The following is a 19,388-nucleotide window of genomic DNA, read 5'->3' as shown; positions in this document are numbered from 1 at the left end:
GCCAAAAGTCTCATTTTTTGATCAAAAGTTTTTGCACTGGCAAGAGGTGGTTTTTCGGGTGTAGCACAAATTGTCACATCAGCCTCCAGATGTTAGCCTGGTTTTGTCTGTCTTGTCTGTCATTTCCTGTTTTATTTTGTTAAGTCCTCCTCATGTGTCATGTCTGGTGTCTTTGCTTCCTGTTCCCCATTACTCCCACCTGTGTGATTACCTTTCCCCGCCCTGATTCGCTACACCTGTATCTCATTTTCTCCCCTCCCTCTTGTGTATTTAAGCCCTGTGTTTCCCTTTGTCCTGTGCCAGTTCGTATTCTACCTTTGTGTGATACTTACCAGTGTTTTTGGATCCTGTGTGTCTGTTTGCCAGTTTTTTGACCTGGATTGCCTTTTTGACTCCTGCCTTTTGCTCAACCCTTGTCTGTGCCTCTGCCTCCAACTGATTCCACGTGTGTTCGACCCTTTGCCTGATTTACTGGTACGTGAGCCTGCCTGTTCCTAATGTCCTGTTGCCTATCTGTTTGCTTACCCATGTATGACCTGGTTTGAACTCTGACAATTCTCTGTTTTCCCCTTGTCGGGTTACCAATGCGTGTTACCGGCTGTGAAGCCCGATCTCCGGTCCTGTCTCTGGATCCTGTGAAGAGCCATTGCCTTCAAGGATCTGCTTATTAGTATTATCTATGAATTGTCATTTATTATTGTGTTTAATAAACACAGTGAATTTTTATGTCTTGCAATTGGGTTCAGTTCCAGTACTCTGACCATTACACAAATGGTATATCAAAACTGCAATGGAAAGACCTTTTTTCGCAACTAGAGTCAGGTGAATTAAAAAAACCGATGTTGATGTACGTTACAAAAAGCGAAGAAGAAGAAACATGTCCCAATATGTGTGGACACACCAGGAAACCCAGTCATTTTTTAATTCAGTACGAGATAGAGGGGTAATATATAATAATAATGAACATATCTGTAAATCAACACCATATTTACATTCGTCGCCAAGTTTATGGAATGACTTTTCGTGTCATCTTCCGATAATAAATAAACAGATCATCGCATTTGTGATTTAATGGAAAAACCGACATTACGCACTTCTGTTTTTTTTTTTTCTACATATAGTAAATATCGGTAAAGTTTTGCGCAGATGTCCCATGGAAAAGCGACTACTGACATGACAGGACAAAATTTAATGACTACAATGAAGTATAAGTCAGTGTAAACTCTAATGCTGTTGCTTTCTTGTCTCAACGTTTGTTAATTTGGGATACTTTAAAAAAGGAATGAGAGGAAATCAGGTTATGGGGATTAAATTTGTGGAGGGTTTTTAGTGCTTTGCCTCAGGGCATCTGAAGGTTTTTATAATTTCATTAGTCTGATCATTTTAGATTTGGTCAGGGAAGTTCTCACCTGATAAACAGGAAGGTAGCAGCTTCCACACTTTAACGTACTCAACACTCACATATGACTCACCATCTTCACCTCAGAGGACTGAACTGATGCAGAAACATCAATCAAAAGTCTTAAATTGTGTAACAGAGTCTGACGTAGTTGTGATGGAAGCAGAGCACGGATCAAAAGAGGCTTCATGTCAGAGATTATCCAGCTTCTTTGATTCAGTCGCCCACCCCCAAAGCTGGATGTCTAACCACACAGAGCCAGAAAAGACCACTAGGACCCAGCGGATTGGCCGCTGACGGGCACCCTGGGGGGTAGAGAAGGGGAGGGTCATCAGAGGCGATCAGAATGGAGGTGATATTTCAACCTATCTGATGCAATTAGCACTTAGTAACCAAATGTGACAACGTGGGATGAAAAGAGAGAATGAATCACACATAAACTCTCAAAGCTTAAATACTGTAGTTTGACAGCTATGTAAGGCTGCTTTGGATTGTTTTTCTCACCTTAAAAATGAAAGTGCCAGTTGAATAAAAAATATTTCCAGACTGTCAATTAAAACTTCTCTAAAGCTGGCTGTTCCACCACACATTTATGACTTCCTTTGTTAGGAAATAATAACTCTGTACTCCTTTGTCCCTTTTTAAGTGAGGGCATGGATTTTTGAAGCAGGTTTATATGATGTACTGTATCAATAGAAGATGGTAGGTCAACGCAACAGACTGCACCATTGTGTGGATAGTAATGTACTTTAGCCACCATAGTGGTTTTAGTGCACACTGTCTTTAGAATGTTTTCGATTCACTACTTTGCAGCCGGTCATCTCTTTTGTCTGGTATTCTTTTTTATCAGCTGTAGACATTCCTATGTGTATGCACTCTCAATGCCATGCACAGATGGGTGTTTGAAACAGCTGTCTGTCTGTCTGTCATGATTTCCTCACCTGGTCACTTTGATTTTCTCTCTTTTCTCCGTCTTCCTCCAATTAAAGGAGTGATATTTTGCTTTTTTAAATGGAATTATGCATTTTAAAACATTTCCCCGTGGTCTACGTAATATTTGTCTTAAACTTGTCTGGTTCAAAAATTATGAATCAAAAAGTAGTGGGCTGTCCATCTGTGACCTCACCTTGTGTAGGTTCTCATTGGCTCAGGTCATCGTTCTTCTTGGTAGTTCTTGGTTCTCCTGGACTGGTTTAGCTCTTTTGAAAACGTTTCATCTCTCATCTTCTTCAGTTCTGTTCCTGTACCAGTCGTAGGGTGTCCGTCCCAAACTGTTTCACTAGATGTCTGTGCAGGTTCTCATTTGCCCAGGTCATCGAACTGAAGAAGGAATGTTTTCAAAAGAGCTTAAACCAGTCCAGTTGAACCGAGGAGTACGACCAAGAGGTCTTCAAAATCCTTCCTTCTCATGTCCACTTTATTGAATTCATTTTAATTTTGTTTATTTAAGAGTCTTTCATTTATTGGAGAATTTACTGGTAACATTTTGGAGTTTTTTATGTATACAGTGTAGTGTGTACAGTAAGATGACTGAAAAGTTCTTCAGAACCTTAAAATTTAACACAATCTCAACAATTATCATGAAATATTTCTGGAAGATTTTGTGTTTCTATTTTGTTATTGCCATTTTAGTTAAAGAACTCTGCTAAACTATAGAGCAGTCTCTTTTTTGCGATCAAATTTTTATTTTCATTATCCTATCATGTAACAAATGAAGTCAAACGGAGGTATTTCAGGGAATAAAATATTACTGGAATGGAATGGAGTCTCAGAACAAGAATACCATGCGGGCCCAAGACATATGAACGTGTCATGGGATACCATAGAACACAGTGATAATATGATGATAACTAAAAGCACTTGGAGAGCGCAGACCTCCGCCAAGGCAGATCAGTGCCCTGGATTTGGATGAAAATTTCAGGAAATGTTAATACTGGCACAAGGAACAAATGATTACATTTTGGTGGTGATCGGGGGTGGGGGGGCCACTGATCTGCCAAGGCGGAGGGCTGCGCTGTCTTTTCTAGAAAAGTACTCATAGAGAGCAGACCTCCTCCAAGGCAGATCAGTGCCAGTCCCCACCCAGTCACCACCAAAATTTAATCATTTGTTCCTTGTGCCAGTATCAACATTTCCTGAAATTTTCATTCAAATCTGTCCATAACTTTTTGAGTTATCTTGCACACAAACAAACAGACAGACAGACAAACCAACGGCGACAAAAACATTACCTCCTTAGCGGAGGTAATAAAAGAAAAGTAAGGTTAAACTCTAGACCACTCTCCTTGCTTTCCCCAGTTCATAATGTTAGTGACCCATGTTCCTTTTGTGTTGACGGATGGTAACGTGTTTTCTTCTTGCCATTTCATTCTACATCCTGATACTTTCTGCTGCATCATCCACTTTTCTCATCATAGCTCCTCGGGTTCTCACCTTGACTCCTTACCCCTCCAAACAGTTTTGGGAGCTGAGAACAGCGCTGACATCCTTACCTTGGAGGCATCATTAGAAATTGATGTTGGTTAAATATTACATGTGGAGCTGCTCATCTGTCTTTCATTTTCTTACAACTCACTGCTGTGTTTTATGATCTAACAAATGAGTGTTCTTGCAAAGGATTAACTTTCATTCAGTTCGCTTTGTGTCAGTAGATGTTATAGGGATGTTTTTGGAGTTTTTTTTTACACATCACACAAAAGTTTGATTACATCTTTGATCATTTCAACTAGTGCTATTTAAGACTGAGGAAAACTTCGGACCTTTTTAGTATCCTGGTTTGTATAATCCAGATGACAGATGTGTCAGTACTGTTTTTCACATCCCAGGTCCAATGTCACAGGTTTATCCTCTGTCATACAGCTACAGATACAGACAATGGTGGAGTAGCTGACTGGGAGATTCAGGAGGATTCCCGATGGACCGGCTCCTGTCATTCTGGACTGGCAATAAATTACATACATTTTTCAGATCGGATTTTATATATTTCTGTGTGTTTTTTGTCCTTTAATGTTTTTATAGTAGGTTAAAGTGAAAAAGTAATAGACAGATGAGATAGATGAAGTTGTGCTGAAAAAAAAAGATCCCAAACATGGCAATAGTAAACATTTGTTTATATAGTATATAAAGGCAAAATCAAAAGTACTGAAAAACGGACAAAATAGGCCCAGACCACTAAGGGTTAATACTTGAATGTTTCTGCAACAGAAAGTACATTGTGCCAATTATTTTATGTTTTTTTTTTTTGTTTGTTTTTTTTCAAAATACAACTTGGTTAAATTATTTCAGTGTGTGTATAAGTATTTTTTGAACATTTTTAGCACAATTTCAACAATACCATGATAATAATGATAACTGTGATAATTTTGGTCACAATAACTGTGATATGAAATTTTCATATTGTTACATCCCTAGTGTAAACCTGGCAGATTTACCTTCCAGTGCCCTCAGTGCTGCCCCCCCGCCCCCCCTTTGAAAATCTGCAGGAAAAAATTGCTGAGATTCAAATCATGGTCTTCCGGGGGGAGTCTGATCCTGCTACCTGTTGAGCTAAATCTCCATTGGCCACAGGCGGACCTGATTGTCCTGGTACTTTTCAGACTCTGACGTTTATATTTAAACTTCAGGGTTAAATCAGATTAAAGTGTGTACAGTTGTCCCTCACTATAACGCGGTTCACCTATCGCAGCCTCGCTGTTTCGCAGATTTTTTTTTAGTGCAATTTTGAATGTTTTTTTTTTTTTTTTTTTTTACAGCGTATGAACGTGCATTGTATTCTACGTCCTGATTGGCTAAGGGACTGTAGACCATTGTCAATCAGTCTCCTCCGTGCCCTGTCTCCTGTACAGTACAGAATGCGTTTGGCTTGTCAAATTTACATAAATGTTCGATTGCTAGCAGTGTGACTCTGAAGTGCTGTATGTTTGCAAGCTTTCTCCCCGACAAAGGTATGAAGGTTTGAACTTTGAGTGTTTCAACAAGAGAGGCATGTGAGAAAATATTAATGCCTGTCTGAGAAAAGTGTATAAAGTGTGTGGTGAGGGGTTTTACAGCCTTAAAACATATACAATAACTGTAAAAAATAAAGCTGACTACTTCGCGGATTTCGCCTATTGTGGGTTATTTTTAGAACGTAACCCCCATGATAAATGATGGACCACTGTATTGTGTTGTGAAATATGACCGTAGCGCAGGAATATGACAATTCAGAGAAGGACATCATATGTATGTACAGTATATATAGCCCCCTCCCCTTCATTTTCTTCCTGGATCTGCCACTACATAACAATAGAACACCTCTCTGTTGGGAAGAAACATGCAATTTCAAATGATTTTCATTTCAATTTATTGCTCCTGTACAATGGTACGAGGGCTGTTCAATAAGTTCATGGCCTCACCCAGAAATACTGGTTGTTATAATACAGGATGTTACATTCTTTTGTGATGGGATAGTGATGCTTGAACATCGATGGACCAAGTGCATTGCTGTAAATGGAGATTATGTTGAAAAATAAAATATAAATTATCAGTCTGTGTTGTTCTGTTCTGGGTGAGGCCATGAACTTATTGAACGGCCCTCGTAAATATATTTTCATCTTTATAATATTTTTTTTACCTTATAAATCTTTATCTGATTTAAATTTGAATTAAACATTATTAAAGTGAAGTGTTTACTGTTAACTTACCAACATATACCTGAACTTATAACCCATTAAAAAGGCAGTGGAAGAGCTAGCTGCTGTTTTATTTATTCAAATTCCTCCTCCATGGAAAAAGTGGGCCAGTTTGGGCAGGGAAACTCCCAGATACAGATGAACTTTACTCATGCCCAGGGGGAAATTCAATGTTTTAATCAGATAAATAAGATAAAAAGAAAGTGACAAGGAAACTGCACTGTTACATGTTAAGGTTCTATTTTAACATGTTTTTTATTATTGTTATTATTATTATTATTATTATTATTATTATTATTATTATTATTATTATTATTATTATTATTATTGGATTCAGATGCTATTTTAGATTCAGTTGCATTTAGATCAACAGAGTCAAATAAGTTCCCAACCTGGAGGTCTAAACACAGGATGAGTGACAGGATAGGATGTTTTTTTGATCAGGTGAAACAGCAGAAACCCTTCTCTTCCCTTCCCTTGCCTCTAAAAATGTTTAAATCAAACTCTCTCAGTGAGAAAGTTTATTTTTTGTTGAACCTCACACAATTGTCATCTACTCTTAGAGCTTTACATTTGAAGAGTGAATAGATATTTCCACATTTTAAGGGTTCACAAGCCGGAACGGTGAGGATGTTTACGCCTCAGGGAGTCTGTGCGGGCCACGGACACCATCAGGATCTGGGGTCAAACCTCAACCGACTGTTATATGCATTCAATCGCTTCTTACTGCAGGGTCCCTGTTCTTAAATGACCTCTGACCTCACTGTAGATGAGAAAAAGACCCCTCCCCACAAAGGGCGCTGACACCAGCCTGGAAATGAAGTTACATGGCCTGATCACAGTCAAGGGTACCAGAAAGGGTGCACGTATAGATAAAAAATAATAATGCTCTATCAAAAAATCAGACAGGCCATTTTATTTGTCTGATATTTCTCTTTTAAAGTCCAAAATATTTTTGTATTATAGTGTCTACTAAAAATTTCACAGGCTTGTACCCCTGTCAAATCTGAAATTATTGGGTGTACGGACACTCCAGCCTAATAGCCTCCATATTTAATGCCTACAAAGATATACAACTGTTTCAGCACTCAGGATAATCATGCATTGTTTATTGCATAGCTGTCGTGTCCAAAGCATGCGTGCTGAAAAATTCCATATATTGACAGAAGCAATAAAATTAGACCCACATATTTTGAATATGGTGTACGGACACTACTTGGTGTATGGACTCTACAAGATTGGAATGGAAATCTGGCTTACCACATGGTCGCATCTGTTAGATCTGTAACTAAGTCTTCCTGGTACAGGAGTAAATAAACATTTGTGAACAAGTTATAACAATATATCTATAAGGCATATATGTGATATTATTGATGGAAGTATATTGGTGTACGGACACTACATGAATTTTGGTGAACAACGCACCATTGAAAACATGCGGTTGGACGTAAACATCCGTTTGCCACATTGTTACCAAATTTTCTGCAGCCAGGGAGCAGACCAAAATCTGTCTAGTTGTGCATATTTAGTCATAATAATACTTAAATAACAGGTTCCCATTCTATTATTACAATTAAAGGGCTGTAAAAGAAGGGTTTTCAGAACTAAATGGTTGATTGTCTTAATACTGAAAATAAGAATTGATAATCAAACAGCTGTTCAACAAAAATGATCAATAAATGAAAAGCAATGTGATGTGTGTATTTTGTAATAAAAAAAGACACAGGAGTTGAGTAGTAATTATTTATTGTGTTACAAAAAAATTATGTTCAATAATTTTGCTCTCTTATAACAATAAAATTGTGCACATTTTCACACTCATTGGGTCGCCATTTTATCAGTTTTTATCCAATTTTCTTCAAATTTGGAGGATTGCAAGATCTAGTAATAAGACGGCCAAAGAAACATTTTGGGAATGGTTTTGGGGGTATCTTTTTGCAATACTGATTAATGACTGATGCAAATATACTTGTACACCTTGATTGTGATCAGGCTGATAGCACTGGTGATGTATGGAAAAGGCAGAAGCAATTTCTGAAGATGAAATCTACTCTATAATCTTAATAGTTTCAGGAAGCCTCAGCTTCTCCTTTAACACAATTCCAACCTTATTTCTCCAGATTTGTTCAACATTTTGAGCTCATTTTGACTCTTCAGGTGCAGATTCAGATCTTTTTCCATGCCACTGACGTCTCGTGAATTATTATAGCTGGTCCACAAACCGTAAAGCTGCGATCAAGTGATGGAACTGTGGAGAATGGGAAGTGATGGAGAATTCGTAACAGCTAACATGACATTGTTACGCCCCTGAAAAAAGAGGGAGAAATAATTACAAGAATGATTTTTTGCAGTTTCTTCAACAAGCAGTGCACTAAAATTAGACTACAACCAACACGTGAATATGACGTGTCTTAATCCAAGTGTTTGACCATTTGTTTGATCTTATTTTAGAATTGTACTATGGTTTTAGGTGTTATATGACTATTTTAACCCCCTCAGTGTTCCCAAATGTATACTTGGACCGTATTTTATTACTTTTAACAGTCTATTAGAGGGTTGGATTTAATTTGTTACAGGTTTTGGAGTTTGGAGTCTGCTCACTGTTGCATTTTGTTTTCATGTATACAGGTCATCGCTTCTATTCATTTGTAGCAAGTAAAAATAAGTAAACTACACCTCATTCACTTTTTCTTTTAAATTATCTTTTTATTGAGAAAATTAATATAAATATACTTGCATCAGCTTCTGTAAAAGCATTTACAAGATACTTTTCCAGTGTTTTTACATAGTAATAACACTCAAAAGACAAATAAATAAATAATTAAATAATTAAAATTAAAAATAAAAGTACATCCAGGTAAAAACAAAAAAACAAACAAAAAAACCCCAAGAATTATAGATACACTCAAATGAATTCAGATTCAGTCCATTGAGTCCAAATCTTGTAAAATTTCTCTTTTTCATTCTGACAGAAAAGGAGAACTTTTCCATGATGTAAATCTCACATACGATGTCTGACCATTCATTACGGTGGCCCAGAGGTGCAACAGGCCAAAAAATTATCCACTAGACGAAAAAAATTATCTACTACAAGAAAAAAAAAGAGAACAGCCTAAAAAAATTATCCACTAGATGAAAAAAAATTATCTACTACAAGAAAAAAAAGAGAACAGCCCAAAAAAATTATCCAGTATAAGAAAAAAAAAAAGCGAACAGCCTAAAAAAATTATCCACTATAAGAAAAAAAAGAGAACAGCCTAAAAAAATTATCCACTAGATGAAAAAAATTATCTACTTCAAGAAAAAAAAGAGAACAGCCTAAAAAAATTATCCACTATAAGAAAAAAATTATCTACTACAAGAAAAAAAAGAGAACAGCCCAAAAAAAATTATCCACTGTAAGAAAAAAAAAAAGAACAGCCTAAAATAAATTATCCACTAGATGAAAAAAAAAATCCCCTATAAGAAAAAAAGAGACCAGCCAAAAAAAAGTATCCACTAAAAGAAAAAAAAAGAGAACAGGCAAAAAAAATTATCTACTAGCCCAAAAAATTATTCACTATAAGAAAAAAAAAAAAGAACAGGTGAAAAAATGTATCTACTATGAGAAAAAAAAGAGAGCAGCCCAAAAAAATATCCACTATAAGAAAAAAAAAAACATCATCCACCTTTTCAATTACGGGGGCGCTGTTTACCCGAAAGGTGTCTTGCTTTAAAATTAAGACCACCACAAAAATAAAAGGATAGGCTGAAAAATTTAAGGCTTTCGGCTAATGTGGCTAATGCTAAGGAAGTACCCCACCGGAAGTGGAGGTCGTGCGCTAAAAAATAAAGTTATTTTAAAATATAGATATTTCCATTAATATAGTTTGCAAAGCAGTTAAATGATTAAATACGGTTCCAGTGTCTGCTCAAGGTTAGGCATGGGCGTTAAATGGTTAAGGTTAGGGTGAGGGTATGGTTGGGGTTAGTTTTCAGTGGTAAATGGCCCTTGTGTGCACTGTGTGAAGGTTCGTTGCTAAGCTAATGCTAACGCGAAAAGTTGACGGCAACTTTGTGTTATTTTATTTTGAGAGGAGGAGAAGAGGAGCTTCCTGTGGAGCTCCACTATCATGGCATTGCCCATTTGTTTGCAGGTAGACCTCTCCTCCTCAACTCAAACGGAGTGTCTTCACTAACACTAGATCAAGAAGGACATTTTGTGGAGATAAAGATGTGTGCCGTGGTACCGCAGTGCCTCGGCACCTGGCAACGAGCTGAGCTGTGGTACCGAGCCATGGTACGCAGTGCCGTGCTGGGGTACCTGGCACCGAGCCGTGGTACCGCGGTACGTCGCGGCACCAGCCGAGGTGCCACGGCACCTCGCGGCATCAACCGTGGTGCCGCACCAGCCGAGGTGCCACGGTACCTCGCGGCACCAGCCGAGGTGCCACGGCACCAGGTGTCGGTGCCGCAATATGCACTTGCTGTCTCTCAACAAATGGGCGATGCCATGATAGTGGAGCTCCACAGGAAGCTCCTCTTCTCCTCCTCTCAAAATAAAATAATTTTAGAACTTCTTGTAGTGAATATTCATCAAAAATGATATTGAATGTCAGGCAGTTGAACAATTCAACACCGTAATCACACAATTGTTTACTCGCACTGGTAGTTCACAAAGTTGCCGTCAACTTTTCGCGTTAGCATTAGCTTAGCAACGAACCTTCACACAGTGCACACAAGGGCCATTTACCACTGAAAACTAACCCCAACCATACCCTAACCCTAACCTTAACCATTTAACGCCCATGCCTAACCTTGAGCAGACACTGGAACCGTATTTAATCATTTAACTGCTTTGCAAACTATATTAATGGAAATATCTATATTTTAAAATAACTTTATTTTTTAGCGCACGACCTCCACTTCCGGTGGGGTACTTCCTTAGCATTAGCCACATTAGCCGAAAGCCTTAAAATTTTTCAGCCTATCCTTTATTTTTTGTGGTGGTCTTAATTTTAAAGCAAGGCACCTTTCGGGTAAACAGCGCCCCCGTAATTGAAAAGGTGAATGATGTTTTTTTTTCTTATAGTGGATATTTTTTTTGGGCTGCTCTCTTTTTTTTTCTCATAGTAGATAATTTTTTTCACCTGTTCTTTTTTTTTTTTCTTATAGTGAATAATTTTTTGGGCTAGTAGATAATTTTTTTTGCCTGTTCTCTTTTTTTTTCTTTAAGTGGATAATTTTTTTGGCTGGTTTCTTTTCTTTCTTATAGGGGATTTTTTTTTTCATCTAGTGGATAATTTTTTTTGGGCTGTTCTCTTTTTTTTTCTTATAGTGGATAATTTTTTTAGGCTGTTCTCTTTTTTTCTTGCAGTAGATAATTTTTTTGGGCTGTTTTTCTCTTCTTTTTTTTTTCTTGTAGTAGATAATTTTTTTCATCTCGTGGATAATTTTTTTAGGCTGTTCTCTTTTTTTTTCTTATAGTAGATAATTTTTTTCATCTCGTGGATAATTTTTTTAGGTTGTTCTCTTTTTTTTCTTGTAGTAGATAATTTTTTTCGTCTAGTGGATAATTTTTTGGCCTGTTGCACCTCTGGGCCACCGTAATTCATTGATGGTGGGGGGGGTCTACTTTTAACTATTTTATTGTAATGTTTTTTTGTTTTTTTTTTGTTTTTTTTTTTTACTTGCTGCCAATAGTACATTCAGCAATATCTTTTCATAACTATTACAGTTTGTAAACACTATATCACCCATATACAACATTTCACATTTAAAAGTTTTCCAAAATATTTCCAGATTCATTGTTGATGTGTTTGTGAATCTCCTGCCAATAGTTTCTGATGACGTGACAATTACAAAAGATATGATAATGATCATGAGTTCCATAAAGTCTCCAACACTACCCTGGTGTCTTACCTGGAGACCTCATTCACTTTTGCCCAGAATTGTGTACAAGATTTCTGCTATTTTCATCAGACTTTCTAGCAGCATTTGGGTAGAAAATCACAAAAGGCAGACAGAATAATGGGTTTCTACAGGATTATAGGCTGTGTTGCATTTCAGCTCCCGGGCTAAAATATTCACGGTGTTCATGCTCATAGTCTGCTGTGGAAGTGTAGTTCTCTATGGATATAAACACAATTGATAAGTTTGTATAAACTGGAACAGAGTTAAAATGAAACATCATCCTGAAAAGAGATACATCCTGCAGCTTTTCAATAACAAAACTTTAAATTCACTTCAGCATTTTTCCACCAGGCGGGCACTTTCTGCAGTCTCACTTAAAAAAAAAAAAAAAAAAAGAAACTGGAAACAGAGGAACATGGTGAGTCAGTAGAGCTTGTATTGAACTGTCATCTCACATCAGGTTCTTTGTGTTGATGTAAATACAGAAAATGGAAGCCTGAAGTATGTGAAACCTCAGCTGGTCATTAAAGTATAGGAAAGAGGTAACAAAAAATTAGGTAAATGTCAATAATTATTTCATTATTATAGATATATTAGTGATGTCAAACGATCAAAATTTTTGATCAGATTAATCACAGGGTTGTGTGGATTAATTTCGATTAATCACAATTAAATATCATTGCCTTTATATTAATCGAGTTTCATTTTGCATGAGCAAACAGACTCAAGAAAGAAGCGAATATTTATGCACTTAACGTGTTTGTCACAAGCTGGGTTAGCCGAAGTGCTAGCAGAATCCCAGACTAACGTATGCTTCACGTTAATGTGGTATTTTTAGCTGGAAGTGCTTCAGTGTAAAAAAAAAAAACTCCTTGCAGAGTGTGTATAATATTTTATGTCGGTCAACTGTTCTGTCTTTGTTTTTTTTGTCCTCATATTTCCATCCAGAGGACCAACGTGCTGTTTAGTGTCTTCCATCTTTATGTGCTGGTTCTGCTGCCTGTCACTACCAGATCAACTGCCCATTTGTTCATGTGTGATGCTAACTCTATTTGGACAAACTGACCCAAATGCATTGGCAGAGACGTTCAGAGTCATTCTGTGCTGCAGATGGGCTAACTGTGTTAAAATTTTCAATCAGATTAATCATGATGATGGATTAATCTGTGCTAATGTGTTAATTTTGACAGCCCTAATATATGTACAGTTATTATCACACATTTTTGTCTGAGAAATAAAACTTATTTTCCTGTCTGTAAACCTGCTGGGTTTGTAAGATTCTTTTTACCCTGGGTACAGTCATATCGATGGCCAAAAAACAAAACCTCCTATCTGCAAATTTTTAGATTTTGAGTTTTCACATTAAATGGTGAGAACAAGGATGATATTGTTAACACATAATATAGAAAGAGAGTCTGAGAACAGTAGAATATGCTTGGATATCTTTAACAAAGACCATACTATAATAAAACTAAACGTTTTTTTTTTTGTTTGTTTCCTGAAAAAAGTGATTTTTTCAAATAGGAGGTTTTGTATTCTGGCCATCGATATATAGGTTAAATTGGGTCAGAGCACACCAGAGCTCAGCTCCACCTCCCTCAGTGTAAAACAAAACTCTTACTACTCTAAACTTGATAAACTTGCCCATGCTTTTTCAGCTTGTGAGTGACTTTTAAAATGACCAAGACAAAATGATCTACCGTCATGATATAATAATAATAATAATAATAATAATAATAATAATAATAATAATAATAATAATAATAATACATATATCAGCAAACAGCTCATTAGGTAATATTTCTACATTTGTAGATCAATGGTTGGATGGCTCAGTAGGTAACACTACTGACTGTCGATGGGGTTTGAATCCCAGTCGGAGTCTAATTTATATAATTTTACCTATGCTAACTTTAGGTAATTTTTAATGCCTGGTGTATAATCACGATCCGTGTATTGGACACCCCTGGCCTACAGATTTTGAAATACTCTCTGGACTAGAGAAACAAGGTAAATGCTTTTTTTTTTTTTGTAATTCTTAGAAATTGAGTTGGATTGTAAATTATCCTGTAGATAAACTAAGGCTACGTTCAGGCCCAAATCCAATTTTTTGCCACTATTTGACCTGTATCTGACCTGGTAAAGACAGTTTGAACAGCACAGATCCCATTTTTTCAAATCCGACCCAGGCCACTTTCATATGTGGTCCTAAATCTGATACATATCGGATATTTTGCAATGCGACATCAGTCTGAACGGCCAGGTTGCATTTATCCGACCCTTACGTCATTGAAATGCAACAAATGTCACAATTCTTCATCCCAGGAGGAGCAGCAGCGCGAAAAACAACAGCCATGGTGGAGGATGGAATGGAAAGTGGGGAGTGGAGGGAGAGGGAGAGGGAGAGGGAGAGGGAGAGGGAGGTCTTGGAATTATTAAATATTTGGGGTGACAGTTCTTTGCAGGTAAAACTCGAGGGATCATATCGAAACCGTGCCATCTTCAAAAGTATTTCAATGAATGAAGTCAGTGTCAGTGAAGCCGCTAACATCACTATCCCACCACTCCAGCCTCTGACTCCACATCCAAATACTCTGTTGTACAGACACAGCAGCCATTGCACCACAAAAGGCCAGAGCAAAAAACCTGGCTCTCCTTTTTTAAATCTTCTACTTTTCTATTATTTGACTGTAATGGCGCTGACTTCAGTTGTAGAGAAACTTTATCAGTGTCATACACACGCAGATACGAGATGCCTCCATATTTACTTCCGTAAACACAGTGCGTGCTGTGTGGTAACATATTACGTCAGGGCCTCTTTTGCGCATGTGGGTCACCTCAGGGTCGCATTCAGTTCATACTGAGAACTGAGAGAAGTCGCATGTAGTTTGTGAACAAGCACACAAAAAAATCAGATTTCAAAAAAAAAAAATCTGAATTGTGCATCAAGACCTGCTGTCTGAACTAAGGTTATAATAGTTTTGGATTTTTCATTGTAGTTTAATTTTATTTAGTGTTGACTTTTTTTCTCTCTTTTTCAGTAAGTTTTGATTAGTTTTTAGAGCAGGTTTGCTAGTTTTTCTTAGTTTTCATTATTTTCTAAATGCTTAGTTTTATTTTTTTTTATATCTTTTATCTTCTTCACTGTTGTATTCACATAAATCCCAGACAGGACTCTGCTGTTTCCTCCCAACTTCAGTCTCCATGTTTCCAGGTAAAGTGGGGACCAGAAGACAACTCTAAACCACAAGTGACGAGAAGTGACGGACCGTTAAGTGTTGTATGGTGTCGCCAGCTAAAATTGCCTGAGGGAAATAAATTGATTTCATGTCAATCTGACATTGACAAAACCAAAGGGAATTTTGTCCATCATTTTTATCCATTTTAGTTAGTTTTGTAAGCACACAATACAGTTTCAGTTATCATTTTTTTTCTTTTAATTATAGTTTTTATTTTACTTATTTCAGCTAACGAAAAGGTTTTTACAATTCTAGTGTTCATCATTTTGTTAGTTTTCGTTAACGATAATAACCTTGGTCTAAACGTAGCCTAAATGATACAACTGACAATCTTTTACACAAATTAGAAGTGTAAAAAGCCAACTAGTATGAATTAGCCAAGCAGTAGCCTGGGCATCCTTACAAAGAAAAAAAATCATGGCTCAACTTTGCGACATACACTACCAGTCAAAAGTTTTAGAACACCCCAATTTTTCCAATTTTGTCTGGAATGGAGTTACAGGTTTGATTGGTCGAGTTGCAGCAAGAAAGCCACTGGTGAGACTTCAGAATAAAAAAACAGAGGCTTGCCTAGGCCATGAAACCCCGCCAGTGGACTACTGAAGACTGGAAGAAGGTGTTATGGACTGATCAAACCTGCACCTGGAAGTCTTCTCTTCACAGTTGAAACTCAGACTTGCTTACTACGACCACTATCTTCACTGTGCTTGAAGCTGTTGTCCTGTGAGTCTCCTCTCACTCCAGCTGTTGACTGTCATAAACTTGTCTTCTGATTCTGTTGTGTCTTTGGCTCTGCCAGACCTCTTCCTGTCAGCATTTCCCCCAGTTTCTGAGGGCCTTTGGATGGTGAAGGAAACTGGACTTACTGACACCTGGACTTTCTGGCAATTTCTCTGCAGGACAAACCTACGTATTTCAGTGTTATGATGGTCTGTCTCTTCTATCATTAATTGCCTTTTCCTCTTTTCCATTTTTATAATAACACACTACTTTCTGCAGTACAATACTGTTCAAATAATGCTCACAACACTATGGTACCAAAGTGTGTTCCAACACTACTTTTATGCAGACAGGGGGGGTTGGAAGGAATTCACAAACATTGGGACACCTGTAGGAATTGGTAGCACCAACTTTTGAGGCTTGATCAACCTCCATTGCTGCAGAACTGCTTTAAGTTGTTAACCCATTTCTTGTTTGCCTTTTTGTATAATTCTGAAATTATCCCTGTACACTAAACAGGTACAGAGGATGGCTTCATCAGTTCTTAACAATGACTCCCATCCTTTACGAGGTGAATTTCAACTCCTTTCCTCTGGACGGAGGTTCTTAGTCCCAAGGTGCAGGACACAGCGTTATAAAAATAGCTTTGTTCCTGTCGCCGTCACTGAGCTCAATAAGAAATGGTGACATTGCACTTTACTAACTTATTTAGTCATTTATTCCATTTCTTTGCTCTATTTATTATTATTGTGACTTCAAATTTTTTTAATTTTTTTAATTGTATGTTCTTTTTCTGGTTTTTATCCTGGATTGTTTTTATCTTTTCTGTTTTTTTATTGTGTTTTATTGCATCTTGTTTTTATTTATTTGATCTTACTTATTTTATTTACTTATCCATACTGCTATACCGATGAATGGTGGAACACTGAGCACTTTTTGTCCTGTCTTTTTGTCCTGTCTGTAAGCGTGATCAAGTACCTGTCTTGCATTTTTAATGTATGTGTTGTTGTAATGCCAAGGCAATCACCTACACTGCAAAACAAATCTACCTACGGGTATAAATAAAGTAACCTTGACCTTGAAATGTGCATTATTTTTCAGTTTTGTTTAACCTTACCTTTTTTATCTCTGGCAGTTCACCACTTACCTTTGTACCATTTCAAGTTGTTCATTGGACTTGAACTGCTTGAATTTCAATACAAAACTAGAAAAATTGGAGTATTCTAAAACTTTTAACCGGTAGCCTAATTGACCTCACATCAAGAGAGAGGCAAAGATTACTAACACTAATGAATGTCACTGACCCACTAACGGTCTCTAACCCATTAAGTTTCCTCAGAACCTTGCATCACCATACAAGTCACTGACATAGAGGCATAGATTACTGTATCTAATGTATCTGCTGTTCTGCATTTTATCTTCTTCATGCAGCTTTGTAATGTGCAAATAAGTAACTTGTCATTGTTGGATGATAAAATGAAAATGATAATAAACTGAAAGTATTAATATTCTCATTGCATAACTATTCAATCACACAGCCTACACATTAAAACTGAACCCAAAAAAGTATTACATAAGAAAGAATGTGAGGACAGTATAATGTAGATGCTTGTGAAATAATTTATTCAGTTCTAATTGGGCAGCTATTTCCATCGTTTTCCACTATTCAGTCACAGAGACTAACCCCGAGTAAAGTGTGGATAATTTCTCTCGTTTAATCTTAGTTTTTCATGTGATGTGTTGTTACGATTGTCATTTTTTGTCTTTGATATTTTAACACACTTCTTTGTAGCATTTTTCTCCACCAACTTACAAAGTGCTTCCGGGAGAAAAGCAAAACAATAAGACACATCAGGGAACGTCTTCATCTGTAAACACAGCTTTTGCTCTTTTTCCAACCTGGTGTTTAATTGCCAAAAACTGAGCTCTTTTTCTATAAAACTTGAAATAGCGTGTAAAATGGTAATAACATGGTGTCCACGGAGCTACAAAAGAAACAGGTGGAAAAGAGAGAAAGTGCTGCATTTGAACTGTAGGCTGTCATTGAGCAGAGAATAAAACGTATTCATAGGATAATGATGCAAAACCTTTAGCAAAGTGTGTTTAATGCGTGTTAGTGATAAGTTTGGCTGTAGGTGAAATTCAGATATGTTTAGTTAAGACAATGTTGGTGAAAATGAGGTGAAGTGGTTTCAGCCTCCAGAGGAATACGCAGCTGAAACAGTGTTTGGCCGCTGTAGGAGTCAGGCATTTTGTCAGTAGTCACTTTTCCATCGGACATCTGCGCAAAACTTTACAGATATTTACTAAATGTTGAAAAAAAAAAAAGTGCGTAATGTCGGTTTTTCCATTAAATCACAAATGCGGAGATTTGTTTATTTATTATCGCGAGATGACATGAGAAGTCATTCCATAAACATGATGCTGAACGTAAATATGGTGTTGATTTACAGATATATTCATTATTATTATATATTACTCCTCTATCTCGTACTAAATTTAAAAAATGATTGGGTTTCCTGGTGTGTCCACACATACCGCGACATGTTTCTTCTTCTTATTCACTTGTTGTAATGTCTGTCAACTTCCATTTTTTAATTCACCTGACTCTAGTTGCGAAAAAAGTTCTTTCCATTGCAGTTTTGTGTGGTATGCCATTTGCGCTACACCCGAAAAACCACCTCTTGCCAGCGCAAAAACTTTAAATCGAAAAATGAGACTTTTGGCAAAATTGTTGTTTTTCCATTAGGTAAATTTTTATGCGCAAGTTATATTTGCGCAATTTGAGGGTCAATGAAAAAGCGACTACTTTTTTCTTTGTTATACTGACACTTTCTCTTACACATCAAGCCGTTAGCAATCTTCTTACCTTCTCCACATCAGATTCTCTTGGCAATTCATAACAGCTCCAAATAAGTCTCCTAAACAATTTCATTATAATTTTTGACTTTTTGTTACCTAACCTGTGTTAAAATATGTTAGTTCTTACTTATATTTTTGAAAAAAAACAACTATTTCGCCAAAAGTCTCATTCTTCGATTAAAAGTTTTAAAAGAGATGGTTTTTCGGGCGTGGTGCAAATGGTGTATCATGCAAACCTGCAAAGGAAAGACCTTTTTTTCCAACTTGAGTCAGGTGAATTAACAAATCGGATGTTGACAGACATTACAACAAGCGAAGAAGAAGAAGAAACATGGTGCGGTATGTGTGGACACACCAGGAAACCCAAACATTTTTAATTTAGTATGAGATAGAGGGGTAATATATAATAATAATGAATATATCTGTAAATCAACACCATATTTACATTCATCGCCGTGTTTATGGAATGACTTCTCGTGTCATCTCATGATAATAAATAAACAAATCACATTTGTGATTTAATGGAAAAAAAACGACATTACGTACTTCTGTTTTTTTGACATTTAGTAAATATTGGAAAAGTTTTGCACAGATGTCCAATGAAAA

The 19,388-nt window shown here is 36.8% G+C and overlaps 1 long non-coding RNA gene across 1 annotated transcript; it reads left to right on the top strand.

Moving 5' to 3' along the window:
* On the top strand, nt 1–19,061 carry LOC115421487 (uncharacterized). Its single transcript, XR_003935687.1, has 2 exons — nt 1–46; nt 18,978–19,061. It is a non-coding gene; the product is annotated as an uncharacterized LOC115421487 (long non-coding RNA).
* The last annotated feature ends 327 nt before the right edge of the window (nt 19,062–19,388 follow it).

The sequence above is a fragment of the Sphaeramia orbicularis genome, chromosome 6, assembly GCF_902148855.1.
Source record: "Sphaeramia orbicularis chromosome 6, fSphaOr1.1, whole genome shotgun sequence".
NCBI classification, from domain to species: domain Eukaryota; kingdom Metazoa; phylum Chordata; class Actinopteri; order Kurtiformes; family Apogonidae; genus Sphaeramia; species Sphaeramia orbicularis.
This window is presented reverse-complemented; position numbering and strand designations above follow the sequence as displayed.